The 16,614-nt window shown below is 49.6% G+C and overlaps 1 long non-coding RNA gene across 8 annotated transcripts in view; it reads left to right on the forward strand.

The window, feature by feature from the left end:
• LOC121064587 overlaps positions 1–16,614 on the forward strand; it is a 96,775-nt gene that overhangs the window by 41,515 nt on the left and 38,646 nt on the right. For 6 of the 8 annotated variants that reach the window (XR_005816562.1, XR_005816563.1, XR_005816568.1 and 3 more), the window contains one exon: positions 16,079–16,239. This is a non-coding gene — a long non-coding RNA (uncharacterized LOC121064587). Of the gene's footprint in view, positions 1–8,301; positions 15,774–16,078; positions 16,240–16,614 lie in introns of those variants that run through there. The other 2 variants (XR_005816561.1, XR_005816566.1) reach the window with 2 other exon arrangements.

The following is a 16,614-nucleotide window of genomic DNA, read 5'->3' on the forward strand; positions in this document are numbered from 1 at the left end:
GTTCACCAGTACTACGCTTTGCACTGAGGTCAGTAATGAACTGAAACAACCTTTCCAGCATTTGCTTTTCCTCCTCGCGGTGCCAGCGGAGGAGCTGGGAACGGCCTCCTGGAGTTTTCAGGGAAACTCATTGTTCACGTAAACCCTGGGAAGGAATTTCCCTTCCTTCTTGGCCTGCTAGGTATGCAGTGAACCATTCAGTTTGCTTTAGCTGCATACCATCTGCATTTTATTTTTGTTTTGTTTACTGACTTTCCGCCCGTGTTGGTACTTCTTTTAGCATGGGTATATTGTTGTGTAGTCCACCTTTGTCAACAGGGCTCTGCCACTCTTTGTTCGCTCCGAGCAGCCTCGCGTTATGCAAGTTGGGGTTTGGAACAGAGCTCCTCATGGAAAAAACCTGAAATTGGGGGAAATTCTACCTGTATTGTGCCTGCGGTAGGATGGGCATTGACTGCTTTGATTGTTTAGAGCTGCTGCTGTTTGTCTGGCATGCGTGCAGTTCTGTACTTTGTACTCATGTAGCACTGTGTGCAGGGACCTGCAGTCCTTGGGGCGCGCTGCTCAAGCGAGGAGCACAAACCCAGCTTCTTCCTTCTCCACCGCTTGTGGCTCTGCTCAGCATCTGCTTTTACTTTCCCTCCACTTCTTTCTCCCCGCTGCTTTGAGCTTTGCTGGAAGAGTCGCTCCTTCCTGAGATGCCTTTAGCCTCAGTCACCGCTGTTTCATGGTGAAGCTGGTGCCGCAAGGAGATCCCAGCCCCACAGCACCAAGGATCCCAGCTCCACGGCACCCGGGCTGTTGGAGCTGGAGGAGCCCCGTATGCAGTTGGGTTTGCGATGTCGCTAAGCGGACCGTTCAGGTGGTGACTTCGCTGTGGCCAAACACCAGAGCAGCGATGCTGATTCTGGACTAAACCCTGCTGCTGGAGGCTTTGCAGAGCACCGTGCAAAGAAGGTCAGCAGCTCGGTACAAACCCTCGAGGCTGGGTTAGAGGAATGTGACCCTGTGGCTCCAGGACCCAAGCTACATCCGCGCGTTCCTGCGGTGCCGTGGCCAAGCTAATCAAACCACCCCGAGATGCCAGGAGCTGGCTTTGCAAAGAATAGCATTGTTATTGATGGTTTTTCATTAACTAGGTTGCCCCAGCTTCCTGTTACCTGACATACTTGAGAGTTGACTGTGTTGTATTATGTTGGAGTTCCTTACTGAACTTCATGGTCCAGAAGTTTGGCTGGCTTCTCTTCGGAGATAGCTCCAAGCCGTGTTCTCAGTAGCATTCATGATCCAAACATTCCCAGGTTGTTTTGCTAGACAAGCCTTTAGTATAACAGTGATCAAAATCTAAGTCACTGTGTTCTTTCTTCAAAGCTAGGTGAGAATGAGAAATTAGTCAACATTCACTAAATAGAAATTCCTTCTTCTGTACAGAGTTTGCATCCAACAGCACTGTGATGATAGGCCTGGATGACCACACTGGGTAGAATTGTCTCCTACCAGGAGTTCTTGCTGTTAGGTAAATCAAAACATGTTTGTTCAGGGGGTGACTCATGGAAAGCTAAGTAAAAGTTTTATAATTGGATCCTTTGGAAACGCTAAATGGCACATCACAATGAAATCGTTAAAGTCTCCTTACATAAATTGTTTATACGCTGCTAATCCTCTTCTACAGTGAGAAGAGCACTGAGTGGGTCTTTAGTACAGAAAGTGCAATCTTTGTTACCTGTAAGTACAATCTTCAAGCTACCTGTGCTTTCCTGACCTCTGTGATTGGGCTGAATCTGAGCGTACTGCCTGATTGTAAATCTAAAGATCCTACCTGAGCCCAGGTGGAAGTTTCTGATGCAGAATACTTCCCAAATCCTTCCTGCTGAGCAGTCTGGATTACACTAACCATGCAATGGAAGGAAATAGCACAAAATGTATTTTGCCGTCAGTGCTTCTGCAGTGAAATCCTGTCCTTTCATGCACTGTGCTGTACCTTATTGCCAAAATTACCCTGCAGTCCTAATTGATCCTCTCCGTTTGCATACCCTCAAAGCCCTCAGTCTTCCTTCTCGAACACTTGCCTGCTGAAGCCTGGGAGAGACCTTTGGTAACCGTTACTTGCCGTGGAGAGCAGCTGACACCTGTCAAAGGACTGATAAAGAGCCCTGGACGAGGTAGCTAGCCTGGTGGGAACGAAATGGCTGGGCTCAGCTGGAAAAATTTAACCTAAGAGCTTAGGATCTGTCGTCTTTCTTGTGGAGTAAGTGACAAGGAGGTCTAGCTTTCAAAGGCACTGCAGCTTTATAAGGCATAGAGAAGAGAAGATCCGTTGAGTTAACTTGCCAAAAATGTCTGCATTGTGTGTATGACTGGGGGGGCTGGAGGAAGCTCAAGCAGAGGCTGAAGAAAGTTGGGTGAAAACAGACTTTGGGCTACCCAAAGGCTGACCTGTAACTCCGGGAGGTGTGATGACTGAGTAAGAGCGGTGCGGCTGGGAGGAAGTGTGCATAGTCAAATTTTCCCTCCTACTTCAACATTCAAATGTGGATCGTAAATATAGAAGGTGCTGCCTTCGTTGGGTGACCGTTCCTTGGTACTGCTCATCCGGTTGCTCCATAGCCTTACTTTTCAAAGAGGGAAATAACAAAAGGTATCATTGACAGTGCCAGAGTGAATTTGCTTATACACATGTAAGCCTAACTGGTATTGTGAAATGGAACGAGTGGGGCATAGGGAATTTCCAGATCCCAAGATGAAAATAATTTCAGAGAAGTATAGACAAGTTTGAAGCATTACCACGGTAAACGAAAGTTGCTAGGTCCTTTTTTTGCTGCCACCCGATTGTGTACTTTTTGGCAGTGGAGATGTGTTTTTTTTTTCATGAGACTCAAAAAAACATGAACAAACCTGCATGGATTTTATAACACATGATACCTTCACTTCGGGATCACAGGATTCGGGTTGGAAGGGACCTCAGGAGGCCTGTAGTCCGACCTGCTCCAAGTAGGATCAGCTGTCTCTGGCCTTTACTTGGTGCCATTGCTGTAACCAAACTTTTAAAAGTAGTTGTGATTATTTAGCCTTGGTAGTGAAAAAAATCTCGGGCCGAATAAAGGCCACTGATCAATTAATTGAGTTTTCAATCACGCTTTTTAATGAAGTACTATCTACTTTCCAAGAGCAGCTGTGCCTTTCTGCATGGAGGCGAAGAGGATAAAGGGAAGAACAGACACACCAATACCAGACTTCCTTTCACCGATCATCACCGTATGGATTTTCTCCACTTGCCAGATACACTTAAACTAAATTGTAAGTTATTTCAGCTCTGGGGCTGCTCTCTGAGACTTGTCACAGCCCAAGAGTCAGCTCAGTGAGGTTCAAGGAGCCTGATGGTGTAGGGCTGCTGCAGTTTCAGTGACCATTTGAAGCTTGACATGTGTTCTGCCCACTTGTTTTCAACACGTGTGGGTACCATTGATGAGCATGGTTAGGAAAGTGTATACTTCCACGTATTTTTTAATTGCTATTTTTTTCCTTTTGGTATGATGGTGATGAAAAGTACCTAGGCAAGGCTGCCTGCTTGCCTGTGGGCTGATGGTTGTAGGACAGGCTTGCTTTCTGTCACTGCCCTCTTCAGGACAGACCGTAGCTCATCTCTCACATCCATGTGTCTCCCATCTCTTCATGACCTTCCCCGGTCGCTGAGGCTGTGCCTTCGCAGTCGCCTTACCGAGCCCTCAGCCTGCAGTGCCTCTGAAAGGCACGGCCCCATTTTGATCCCATTTTTGGACGCTTCACCAGGCAGGATTCGTGCAGCCAATGGACTAGGTGGCAGGAAGACACACCGGGTTGCCCTTCAGCAGAAATGGGTCTTGCACTGGATTCAGTTGGGCTTGCTGGAAGCGTTCAAGATCTGCTAGGTCCTTACCAAGCAGAGTGATTCAGGCACATCAGTAGTCTTCATGAAATCAAAACAATTGGGACCTTGCTTGGTAGTAACATTCGTTTTTGAAATTCCTTTAAGATCAGCAACAATGCAACTACCCAAATTTCATAGGTCTTTTTAAAATCTGATTTCTTGAATCCATGTTTAGACATAATGGACTGACCTCAAGAGGTGAGAGCATTCCCAGTGAGGACCGAGTCCTGCCTGGGCCCCCCTGTCCCACAAGAGGTTGGACCTGATGGTCTTACAAAGTCCCTTCCAGCCCCTGTTGTTCCATGATACAATTACTGAGTTTATTTGACACTAGAAATGGCAATCTTGTGACACCTTAAACTAAATGGACTGGAGAGAGAAGTGGGAAACTGGATTATTTTTTTGTCTGTAACTGATGGAGCTCAGCAGGACAGGAGAGGAGAGTTCCTGGGTACCAGCAGAGGCCTGTGGAGAGATGTGGGTGCGTTTACCGAAGGCAGGAAACCTGTGACACATCTCAGAAGTATCCAGCAGGTTTGGAAGGAGAAGAATACAGATAATCCCTTTGAAAAGCGGGAAGCTGTGCGTGTTGAAAGCGGTCCTTGCCGCAAGTGGCAGCTCTCAGCACTGCTTGGCACTGCGGCTCGGCCAAGCAGTCTTGGCACAGAACCTGGCCTTGACCAGGAAATGGTTTTCTCTGCAGCTCAACGTCAAGGGGAGGCAGCTTCGCTTCTCTTTGAACGCACACCTGGAGAAGGTGGTTTTAAAAATGATTCTGCTTGAGCAAGTTCATAAAAATCTGCCTGGGTGACAATAAATGTTCTTCGGCTTTGCCCTGAACAGCCTCTTCCTTTGAAGTTACTGTAGCTTCTTTGTATGATGTTTGTGTTATTGGGAGAAATATCTCAAACCCAAAGATTTACAGGGCAACATCCATGTTATAGAAGACTCAGAGGAGAGGAGAAACAAAGTTACAAACAAAAATGAGTACTCTGATCCCAAGACCAGGTTTACAAGATGAAGGTATTTTTCCCTGCTGGGTGTAGCCCACATTTTCCTGCGTAATGGCAGCCACATCTCGAATGTAACAAAATCTTTGTTCCTTTCCATTCAGACTCAAGCTGCAGAAGAATTTCTCTTCTCATTGGAATCAACCCTTGGCTGCAGTGGAGAGAAAGGATGTCTGAAAGTCTGCATTATGATTTCGTTGTGGGATCAGATAGAAGTTGAGGATGCAGCTGAGAGAATGAAAGGTTTTAATCTCAGGCTAATCGTAGTGGTAGCTGGCAAAAATGGGCAGTGAATGAGGGCTTTATTAAAATATGTTCTCAGGTGTCAGTGTTGGTTTCTGTCAGATCTCTAACACGTAGCAAAACTGTTTGAGGCGTGAATGCAGAAGAGGCTTAAACCTTTGGAAGAGACTCTCAAAGCCAGCAGGAACACCCTGGTAGGGTTTTTTTTTCCTTGAGTCCTGTTGGTTTTCTTTTCAGCATTCCTCTTTGCCAGATTTTTAGTTCAGGGGAATGCATCCTGTCCTGCAGTGTCACCCCCAGGACGCTGGGGTTTGCTCGCTGAGCTCGCGGCGTGCAGCGCGTGCGATGCCTGAGGCCAGTTGGTCGCAGCAGCTGATGCCTCTCCTTCGTGGTGCAGTGAGAACGGGGCTGGCTGGAGGGAGCACTGCTGGAGCAGCGTGGAAATAGGGACCTGCCTCCTGGTAGGAACCACACAGCTGTAACAGGTAACTGCAGAAATAGGGAATGACAACAATGCGTTACCATTAACGAGGCATTCTGCAAATAAAAGGCAGGTACCCCTTCAGCTGTTGGCATTATGCTGAGGGGAGCTGGGGCACAGTTTTCAAGAACCATCAGTTCCGAGTTCATGAGAACCGTCTGCAGCAAACGGCCAAGCAGGGTGTAGCACTGCTGAGGGGATTGGGTAGAAAGCTGGTGCTCTGGGGATGTGGAGCCTGCCGTTACCTTTGACATCTGCGGTATTATTTCAGCTCACTGCTTGCTTTCAACGTGCATTGGTTTCCTTTTTTTGCAGAGTAAATCTGAGGACTTCAGGCTGTAAGTGTGACTGAGGAAAAAAGCACAGCACAGGGAGGTTGGGATGGGAAGGATGGGGTTAGCTGAGCACTCCTAAAGGAGGTTTGCCAGAGGTGTCGCAGAGCTAGGTGAAGGCTTCACTTTGTCCTGCCTTGGTGCAGAAGGAGAGAAGATACGGCCGTAGCTTTCAGCCACAGGAAATGCAAAGATAGAAGTGCGGGTAGCTTGATAAACAAGGACAGGAGCCGTAATTAGTGCTGGGAAAGCACCCTCGTGTTCTCCGGGCCTCCTTGTGGAGCCGCGCGGTGCCAGCCAACGGCAGAGGAGCCACAGGTTGGTGCCAGCGATTCATATCCACTCGGTGGAGTTGCTTTGAGATTTGCAGATGATACAACTGCTAAGTGCTGTTATTAATGTTTCAAAGCTTCTGGCTCCCGTTTCCATATGTGGATCATCAGGCTGTCTTCCCTTGCCATTTTAAAATAATTGGACGACCTGAATATCTTCGAAGTAGCTTGAGTTGTTGCTCAGGCACAGGCTTTACAAATGAAATCTTTCATCTGATACACTTAATGTTAATTTTCCTTCTGTAATGGGATTCTCTTTACCCAAATTTACATGATCGAGCTTGCAGCCTGTTGGAGATGTTCTTCTCTTCCAGTGGTAAATGTGCCCGAGCATCTCGCAGTATGTGGTGAGAAACACGTAGGTAGCTGCTCGTGTGTCATGCGCCTCCGCGGGCAGATAAACAATGAGGGGTTTGTGCGGTTGTTGCTCCAACAATACTTCAGAAAAGCGCCGGCCCGCCTGGCTGTCACTTCTGTTGTTGTACTTTGCTCTTGGTGACATCACTGGTGGCAGCTAAATGAAGTGTGTTAATTGTTAGATGCTCTGTGACCAAGGATGTTGACTTTTCCCAGCAGCCAGTCCTACTCAGCCAGTTCGGCAGAAGAAGCTCCGCGAGCCAGAATATGGCCTCTTGGTTACACGTACTGGTGAGAGAGGAGTCGGTCTGTTTAGATGGGAGGTAAGTAATTAAGGAGAACTAAAAGCCATGTGAATCATCTTTACGTTTTCAACGTCTCCCTGCTGATGATGCAGAGTCAGCTCTGAAATTAAAACCCTCCACTGTGTTAAAAGTTGCTTGTGATGCCTCTGAGACCAGTACTGGCATGGGGAACAGTGCTGTTCTCCAGGATTGTTTCTACAAGGTGAGGATCTCCAAGTTCCTTACGAGTGGGGGGGCGATCAGGAGGTGTGATGTGCCATCACGACAGATGGACAGACAGATTTCAGCTGGGCATAGCCCATACCACGGCATGTACGCCGCCCTCAGGATGAGCTCTTTGCCTCATGCATGAAGAGTTGACGTTAATTCTGCCAAAACCATCCCTCCTGGTCCCTCGGCTTCTTCAGAAGGCTGTCGTGTGCCTGTGGTTGTCTGCTGGGGAGGCCTGGCGGTGAAGTTCAGGGGACTCTTGTTGCTAACCCTTGGTATGCTCAGACCAAGATGGACTGCCCAGGGGGTTTCCAGATACAATATTTGAAGTGAAGCGGCGCTGCAGAGGCCAGGGCAATGTCATGAGCTTAAACTCTGTGCAGTAATAACTACATCCTCCCGGCTGTCCTTCGGGTCCATCCTCTTCTCAGCCTGCCTCTATGGATAGGGAGAGCTTAGCCCTCGATGCTGTGCTCTAGAGACAGTTCCTCAGCGGCACCCATTTCATCTTCCTCCCCAAATCACCTCCTTCCATGGCTGTGTCCTCGCCAGAAATGTAAATCTGAGGTCACAAATGGTGCTGGGTAGTGCTGAGCTGGAGACTTGCTCGTTTACATCAGTAGGAAATGCGGTCCGGAGCTGGTGGTGCACTTTGAACGTCATGCCCTTAGCCATGAGATGATTCTTCCTTCCTCATAAACATCCTTTTATTAAAGTAGGAGGATATTGCAGGATAAAATCCACTTTCTGCTTTTTATCTCACTGCGTTTACTTTCCAATTATTTCTATTAAGAGTGAAAATAGATCAATCGCTTCCTTTGCAGGCTGGCCTGAATTCTTCGTCCCCCTCTCATAGACAAGGCCTGTGCTGCAGAATTTCATTTGCAAATTGGAACAGAAGTCTTAAAACTCTTAAGAGTCAACACGCTAGCTTGTGTTTCTCCACTTCAGTGAGGAGACAGAGGAGAAATGTGCGCAGTAAATCATTATCAAAAAGCTCTCATTTTCTGAAACACCTTGCACAGCAGCTTAAAGCAGAATTGGAAAACAGATTCCTTCGTTACCATCGGGCAGGGCTGCGAGGTTCCCGGCTTCCCTTGAAAAGGGAAGAGCCCAAGGTAAGGTAGCTGTGTGCAGTCAGATGAATCGTGCCGTGGAAGTGGCCGTTTCCTTTTGCTGGCCATAAGCGGAGTCCTCGTGGCTAACAGGGACACATCTACTCTCTGAGCATGCAGATATAAGTGGGATGAATCCCAGTTTTCCAGCCTGCTCCTCCCTTCGAGTTGGAACACAGCATGTTGAGTTGTCTCACTGGCTTAGGCAAAACGTGGAACAGGTTTTCAAGGGTTTTAAAAACATAGGAATAACCTGCCATTTTTTCCCCTGCCAAATTTTGCAGTGGGGATTGTAATGATGCTGAGAAAAGAGCCCATCCGTCCGAGCACTTGCAGTTCTTGTTGAACGACGTCGAAACGGTAGGAGCGTGTTTGGAAGAGGCTCGGTGTCATCCAGTGCAAGCCTGCGTTTCGGGACAGCCGACAGCCCGTCCTTCCAGCAGCTCTGAAAACAGAGCTCAAATTGCTGTGGTCCTACAAACTGCTGGCTTCACGGGAATAGGAGCTGTACCCAAAGTGCACGCCTGAGGGGACCGGAGGGGCTGACCTGGGGCTGTTGCAGCGTGATGTTTGCCTTCAGGTTTCTTGGGTTGTGTGTTCAGAGCAGAGGCCTTGCTGGGCTGCTTCTGCTGGATGCTGCTGCCCACGTGGCTGTGTTGGCAGAGGCTGCAGACATCAGCGCAGAAGTGAGTACTCTTGTGCTTTTGGGGAAATATTTGCTTAGGGTGACACTCAACATGTATGTAAACACACAAGTAGCACCAAGCTGATGGATTGGGAAAGAGCAGGATTCCTAGGGACAGGAATGGAGCACGTTGTGGTCCTTCCCTGAAGCTGAGACCGGTGAGGCCAGTTCCGTGTACGTCGTCCGTGTAGTTTGGGGCATCCTTCCAGAGCTGAATCCTACATACAGAGGGAAAACAAAGTTGTTTGCCACAGCACTGGGGTTGAGCTGTTAGTTATTGGAAGGGGGAAGGCTTCTTCCATCTGGACAAGAAGTATCTTTGCCATTGCCCTTGGGCTTTATCAGGAAAACTTCTTTCCTGCTCGAATGTAAATTGACAGTTGTTTTTTCACTGGCATTAGTGCCAGTTCCAAGGACTAAGTCAAGTGGTGAAGCGATAATAGTGAATTTCTAATCCTCTTTTTACTGGAGTTGCACATACGGGGCATGTGCAGCGCGATGCCATGACAAGTACCGTGCCTGAGTTACGCTGGTGCTGAACTGACTTGTTCTTTTGGAGGCAGCGTTGGTCGGGGCAGAAACATGCTTGTGCTCATGCACCTCTGAAGTGGGCTGATGGAAATTAAGGAACTGGCAGCGAGAACAAGCAAGGAGCCTAAAGGAAGCGGCGCTGCCAAATGCTGCCGTCCCTGCCAGGGCCGGTACCAGGGCACAGCGAGGCACACACCGAAGTGTATCGGTGCAAGAGGTGACTTGCCCGCGAAGCTGACTCAGTGGGTCGTGGGCTGTGGTGTTTGCTTCTCTGCCGTGGAGAGCTCGGGTCCACCGCTGTGGGATGCAAAGTGCTTGGCCCTGATGGAAAAGCTGGGTTTTACGGTGAAAAAATACTGTGCTGGGGCTTGGCTTGGTCTTGCCCTGTTGTTAGGTTGTGCCCTGAAAGCTCTCCCTGCTATCAGTTGATGCTAGTGGTGTGCTGGAGTGGTTGTAAACTGGTTTTGTGTCTGGTTTTGGGCTCTCTGGGGTCTTCCAGTCCCCTCCATCTTCCTGAGCACAGTGAAAATATTTGGAGTTTTATCAATACCAGTGACTTGGCTTTTCAGGCAGGAAAAAAAATCGCTATTCTGAGAATTTTAAAGCATGAAGGCATCGGATAAAGTACACCTCGGGTGATACCCAGCCTGCCACGTAGGTTGCTTTCCTCCAGTTGCAGCTCTGCAGGCTACATCCCACCTCCTGGAGTCAGCGGTGCCCACGGGGCGCAGCGAGCAGTGGTGAGACGTGGCCTCGTGCCCCCGAAGCTTGAACTCGCCCTCCTTTCCCATCTTCCCTCTCCAAACCCCAACGTGCACCCGTCCAGGCTGCGGAGTGACGCGGAGAGGCCGCACCGAGGTCGGAGGTTGCGGTGTCAGCGCTCGGGACTCGTGCAGTGCTGCTCTCAGCTGGCTGGCCGTGCCCTCCCGTGTGCTCGCCTTTTTACACGTGGTTGCCTGCCTGTCATCCTTCTCCGGCTGCTCACGGTATCATTTTACCTGTACTTTTCCATCCCGGGTGAGGGTAGCAGGATAAACATGGTGTGATGCAGGGCAAAGCCTTACTGTAATTTCGCGGAGATGCCAAGAGCTTCAAACGTGCCATCTAGTGGTGTAAACACAGCACTCCCCATCAAGGAAACCCCCCCCAGATCCACCCCCTCGTACTCACTACTTCTGAAATATGCCCTTGTTCTTGGCGGAGGTAAACACTTAAAGGTTCCTGCTACCCTGTCGGTTTTTGGAGTGCGTGGACTGAGCTCTTCAGGGACTTGATAATCAGAAGGAGGAGCAGGGAATTTTTTAGGCTATTCGACAAAGTATGTGCTAACTCGAGAGGTCTGTACCTGCATGTCAAGAAAACAGTTTCTGCTGGTATTGCCTCCCCTTGGAGGAACCGAAGGGAGTTCGCAAACCAAATGAATCTTAAAGTTAAAACACTTTTGTTTTGGTAGGGAGGGGGAGATAATAATACTAATTCAGTGGTATACAATGATCCATCGACAGAGCCCTGTCGCGAGAAGCCCTCCCTTTGCAGATCAGAACTAGGACGTCAACTGCTGCAGCTTGTAACCTGAACTATTTTGTTCTCCGCTTGGCTAAAGAAGGCTGCACCAAATCGCAAAAGACTCCAAAATCTTTCTGAAAACCTTTCTGAAAATCTTTCTTCATCACCAAGGTAAGAACAGGCCCTACAAGGAGGAGCGTTAGAAGGCACGAGGCTTATTCCACCATTTGGCACGTGTGTGTGATGGATTACGGTCTGAATCCAGTCTGGTGTGAGTGTTTGTCCTTACTGTTATCTCCGGTTCGAGCTCTGGCACCGAATTCGAGTTGCGCAGGTTGGGCTTTGTGTGCTTGCTGTTCCTAGGATTTTTACCTAGAGGTCATCGTGTCCTTTGTTACAGCAGGCAAGTTTCTTTCTGTTTGGATTGGGTTATGTGATCCATCTGCTGTAGCTACCAGAGGACGGCAGGAGAGCGTTTCTGTGCTCCCTCGCTTGCCCCTCAAGTCATCCTTTTCAGAGCAGGGCTGGAACTGAGCCTCTCCTATCAGATCCTGCAGCTCCGAGCTTCCTTTGTGTGTGCTGCTTGTGTGTAAGCACGTGAGACCAAATGTAAAAAAATAACAAAAAAAAAAAACCACGAAATTTCCAGCACTGAGATTGCAAACTGCAAATAATATGGAAGGAAGATGCTTGTAGGGAGAATAAGGGAATTTAAACGTCTAAAAATAGCCAGCAAGCTAAGTGGGAAGAAAACTAAATGTGCCAGCATTAAATGCTGGAAGTGTATCTGTCCTAACTCGAGGTCTGCTTATGTAGCTTGGATAAAATGCAGAGAGAGGATTAAGGAGAGAAATCAAACCCTAGGGACGAGCAGCATCTCCTCGGCTGACTTTTCCAGGGACGGTTTGAGTGCGGTGCTGAGCCCCGGGGCTGCGCTCAGCGCCCTTCTGCAGGGTGAGGCTGGGCCCTGCACCCAAGCGCATGGGCCAGAGCACAGGTTCTGCCCGTGATGTTTCTGCCCAAAACTTCGCAGTTTACAGGCTTCAGGATCAGCCCCAGAAGAAGTTAACTTTAAATGAGACGAGGTTTAGGTCGCAGCTGGTTTAGCCCTTGAGCTGCCTCCTCGTGGTGGCACAACGTGGGAGGGAGCCAAGAGTAGCAGGGGACGTGAAGTGGGAGGTGCTTGTGCCCATCAGATGGGACCGATCCTTTATTTGGGTGCGGGCTCCTAAATGACCCCGAGGTGGGTACCGTGGTCTCACTGTCTGTGTCTCTGTGCGTGCCTCCAGCTGCAGGGAGCCAGTGCTTGCCCCAGCTCACCTCCGACAGAGATGCTTTTTTCTGGAGCAGACGCCCAGGTGTCCCCCGTGCCCCACGCAGACCAGCAGAAAACATCACTGACGGCTTTCCCTTTTCGTTTAGTGCCTGGGGCAGGCTCCCAGCGCTGCCTCCTCCTCCCCAGGGACTGGGGGCGAGCAGTCCTGCAGGGCGAGCAGCAGTGATGGGGGCACGGTTCAGAAAGCTGCTGCAGTTGGCAGAGGAACAAGGGTCCTTCAGAAGGACGAGAAAGCAGCACATCTATAATAATAATAATTTTAAAAAATAGGGAAAAAAAACAGCCCTGCATTGGGAAAATTCACATCATGCATTTGGAAATAGCTGTCTTCGAAGGTGCTTGTCGTTTTAATTTTTCCGTCAGACTTAGGCGAGTGGTTTAGGTAAGCCATTTCTGCTGCTACCCGATTTTTCTTTCAAGGAACATGATATTTTTACACTAAAAAAGCGGCTGCTTCTTACCTGTCATCTTTTCTTTGGCTTGAATGGGTTTTGATTTTATGGCAGGAAATGTTGGACTGTTTGTGCCAATGGGATGCAGCGTCTGACTTTATGACCGCAGCGCGGGCCTTTTATTAGTAAAATTTAATGTGTAACAGGGTAATTCCGTTGCACCTACTACTATGCTGGCTTGATTTTGTACAAAATAAGCGTCTACTTCCTTGAAGGCCTTACATAAGCACTAACTGGGAACGAGCCCAGCGTGTTCGATCACAATAAAGGAGCTGATTCAGACCGGGCTCTTTCTTAGAAATAGTCGTAAACAAGTTTATGTATAGACACTGCTCTTATATACAAAACTCGCTGAAGAAAATGTTTCTAAGGACCAGGGGATCTAATATATGGCATAGGGACTCTGCTCAAGCTGATCGCTGACCAAACCTGTTGTCGTGGCTCGAGGCAAGGTTTAAAAAAGAGAACATCTCTGAAATGCTGGTGCACGGAAGGGGCTGAGCTCTAAAGAGCTTTCTGCTCGTGCCAGGAGAAAGGCATTTGATAAAAGGCTTGGAAACTCGGGCTGGCATCCCACACGTGCAAATCCAGGTGCCGTGCGTGTTGTATTTGGGTGTCGGGGTTGTTTCAAGCCGGTCAGGACCGGCGTTAGGTGCTTTGATCCGTCGCTTTCCTCGCCTGTGCCCACTTCCAGGGAGAGGGGGCTGTCACATCTCGCGTGCAAGTCCCCGCCGCCGAGCATCACGCGCTGGGGAACAAGGAGAGGGCTGTCATCTGGGGGGCTCTCTTCCCCCCGAACCAGGCAGGACCCCAAATGATCCCGGCCAGGGCTCACCGATGGGGTTTTATCTCGAACAGGTACGAGCGGCGTGAGGGCTGCGTGTCCTGAGCTGTGCTGCCGGCTCCCGCTCAGCATCGCCGGCTAGGTGCAGGACCAGACCTGGGAAGCCTCGAGCCTTTGTGATGGGTTTGTAAGGACGGTGCCTCGCCTCCTCCCTAACGAGCTGAATTGTTAAAATATGTTAATGGCAGCAGACACACGAGAAAGGGTGAAGCAATACCCTGACACGTTGGATAATTAGATCATCTCCTGCGCAGGAAAAAACTCGGGTACGAAACAGGAACAAGAAATGCCTCCCTCCCCCTCTGTCGAGGCACCAGGTCGGGCTCTTTCTGCGTGCAGAAGCAGGTTAGACAATCAGATCTTCAGCATTAATTCCTTTTAGTGAAATTCCCAAAGATTCGAGGCGCACGTATGGGCACTAACGGCTACTAATTGCCTTGCACTCGGCTGTTGTTTTTTTTGGAGAAGTTGGAGGCTTGTTTCGGATGGCTGAATTCGCGAGCTGCGTATTCGTGATGAAACAAACAAAAAAATGAGCGCTGCTGGCCTGAATTCATAAACAGTGCCGTGGTTAATGGGGTTTCCTTGCTGAAACCCTAGTGAGTGCTGTCCTGAATAGGAGTTAGATAAAGGGAATTTCCTCCAGAGGTGCAGGGCGCTGTGGATGCTTTTCTCGTAGCCTTTGTCATTCTGGCAAAGCGGGGCTTGATATTTCTTAAAAGATTGATTTATTTAAGGTAGCAACTGCTTCATAATCTCCGCGATAGCAGCGGGGTGGGAGCTGGCACCCATGGGGGGCCGTGGCAGCGACGAGCAGGCTGGGCTGTTTGAGTTGACTTGTTGATAAACACAACCCTTGACTTCTGTTCTCTTCCTTAATCGCTTCCTTCAAAGAGTTAACTTCCCAAGCAGCCACAGATTAGTTCTCTCGGTTGTTTTAATTATTCTTCTCGTCACGCACAGTGAAGGTCTCGTGTTTGTGAAATGTCTTCTTTTATTTTGGTGTGTGTGTCCCCTTCCATCGCTGCTCCAGCGATGCTGGCATCGCAGGCTGAGCCGGCCGCGGTCGTGTCCTTTTTACCCACTTTCACCTTTTTTTTTTTGAGCACCCTCGGGGGTGACGCGAGCGCTCCGCTCTTTGGGATTTCAGCGAGGGAGAGGCTCTCGCGGGGGCCTCCACGTGCTCGCAGCTGAGCAATTTCCTTTTGTCCCGCTGGCAGGTGACTCAAAGCAGGAGCGAGCAGCTGGCCGCGCCGTTAGCCGGTGGCCGCAGCCTCGGGAGATGAGTTGTGGAATTTCCATCCAAGTCAGGATTAGGCTCAGGAGATGGCAGCGGCACAAAGCACGCCGGGGGAGCGCAGGAGAAGAGGAAATCATTCACGGCGACTCATCCTGTGGTTGGGTGATTCAGGGGTCTGCCGGTGGTGGTCACAAAGGCACGTGGCTTACTGCATCGTCTTTGTGTGCTGCGCAGGATGCAAACTGTCTCCGAAAATTAATCCTGGCCTTCGGATTTTTGTCCGGTGAATTATTTCCAGAAAGGAGTTACTGTATTTTCTGGAACGAATATTGTGAAATTCTTTTCTTTACAGTGGGCGAGTTTTCAGCTGGTGATTTATCAACCAAGTATTTTACAGGATCATAGTTAAAGGCTCTTTTTAAAGAAGAAAAAAAAAAAAAGAGAAATATCCTGTGCGATAGGGAAAGTAAAAGCATCTCGGTTTCCAAATGATGGAGGAGTAACCGAAAGAGCTAGTTCTTGGAATAGGAGCTCCATTGGCACTCGGTGGTGATTTCCTGTGCATTTGCTGCGAGAAGCACTCGGTGATGTGAGTAGGTGGTACTAAAGGGTTATTACGAAACCAATTTTCAACCAGACGTTTTGAGTCATGGATCGGGAAGAAGGCTAGCAGCTTCGGAGCTCTCTCTTTGTTCGAGCAGCGCGCCTGGGAGGCGCAGGCAGGATGCTCCCGGGACGGAGCGGGGACAGGTTTGGCACAGGGACCGTGCCCTTCTTCTTCTCCGTGCCGCCGCGCGCGCCTGCGATGGGCACGGGGCTGTGGGCTGGAAGAGCTGGGAGCAGCGGGCAAGGTGCACGGCGAGCGCTTCCCTGCCTGTGTCTTATTTGTAAGTATTTGCTCGTGGCTTTTCCCAGACGTGAGAGACAAAATGGAGCTGTGTCAGGACGGATGTCTGCGCCAGGGCGAGGTGGTTTTTTGGGAGCCCGCTCGGTTCTGTCCTGCGAGCAGCTGAGCTGCCACTGGCAGCAGACAGTTGGCTTCTCCATCAGGGAGGGGAAAAAAAAAAAAAGCGAAAAGGGGGCGTTTAAGGGAATTGGTCTGGCTCCTAAACCGAAGGAATTGTTGACCTACTGACTCAGTTATGAAGAATTAGGGAAACAGTCTTATTGTGGTTTCTTTTGTTGGTGGCAGATTCAGAAGGCGTCTGTGAGCGGCCGGGCAGGACTAGCACAGGAGAGGTGCTTCTGGTACCTGCTGCCTCTCGCCTGGGGCTTGTGCCAGCAAGGAGCCGAGGTGCCGACTTCACATCACACCTGGGCTCGATTTCGGATGCTTCTCCTGGCAATGCAGGGGTAAGTTTATGAACTTCTCCTTTTCAGTGCTAAGATGCTATCTTACTAAATGTAATGGAAGGAAATCTCTTTCCAGCTGTGTGAGCGTGGCAAGGTGTATTCGTTGTTCAGCAGAGCAGCTCTTACAGAATGGCTGGCTGGCCTGTGCGAGTTAAGGAGTCTGGAAATCAGGGGGCACGCTTTGATCTGGGTGACAAAAACCAATCCCAAATGGCTTTTCCCTCCCCACTTCCACCTGCAGACCTCTGCTGACGGGGGTGCTGGGCAACCTCTGTGCCCCAGCCGTGGGACAGAACCATCCCAGAGGCCCTGCTGCTCTCTCACATCCCTGATACTCGTCGCTGAATGAGCAGGGCTTTGGTTTTCTTGAATTTC

The sequence above is a fragment of the Cygnus olor genome, chromosome 1, assembly GCF_009769625.2.
Source record: "Cygnus olor isolate bCygOlo1 chromosome 1, bCygOlo1.pri.v2, whole genome shotgun sequence".
Taxonomy (NCBI): domain Eukaryota; kingdom Metazoa; phylum Chordata; class Aves; order Anseriformes; family Anatidae; genus Cygnus; species Cygnus olor.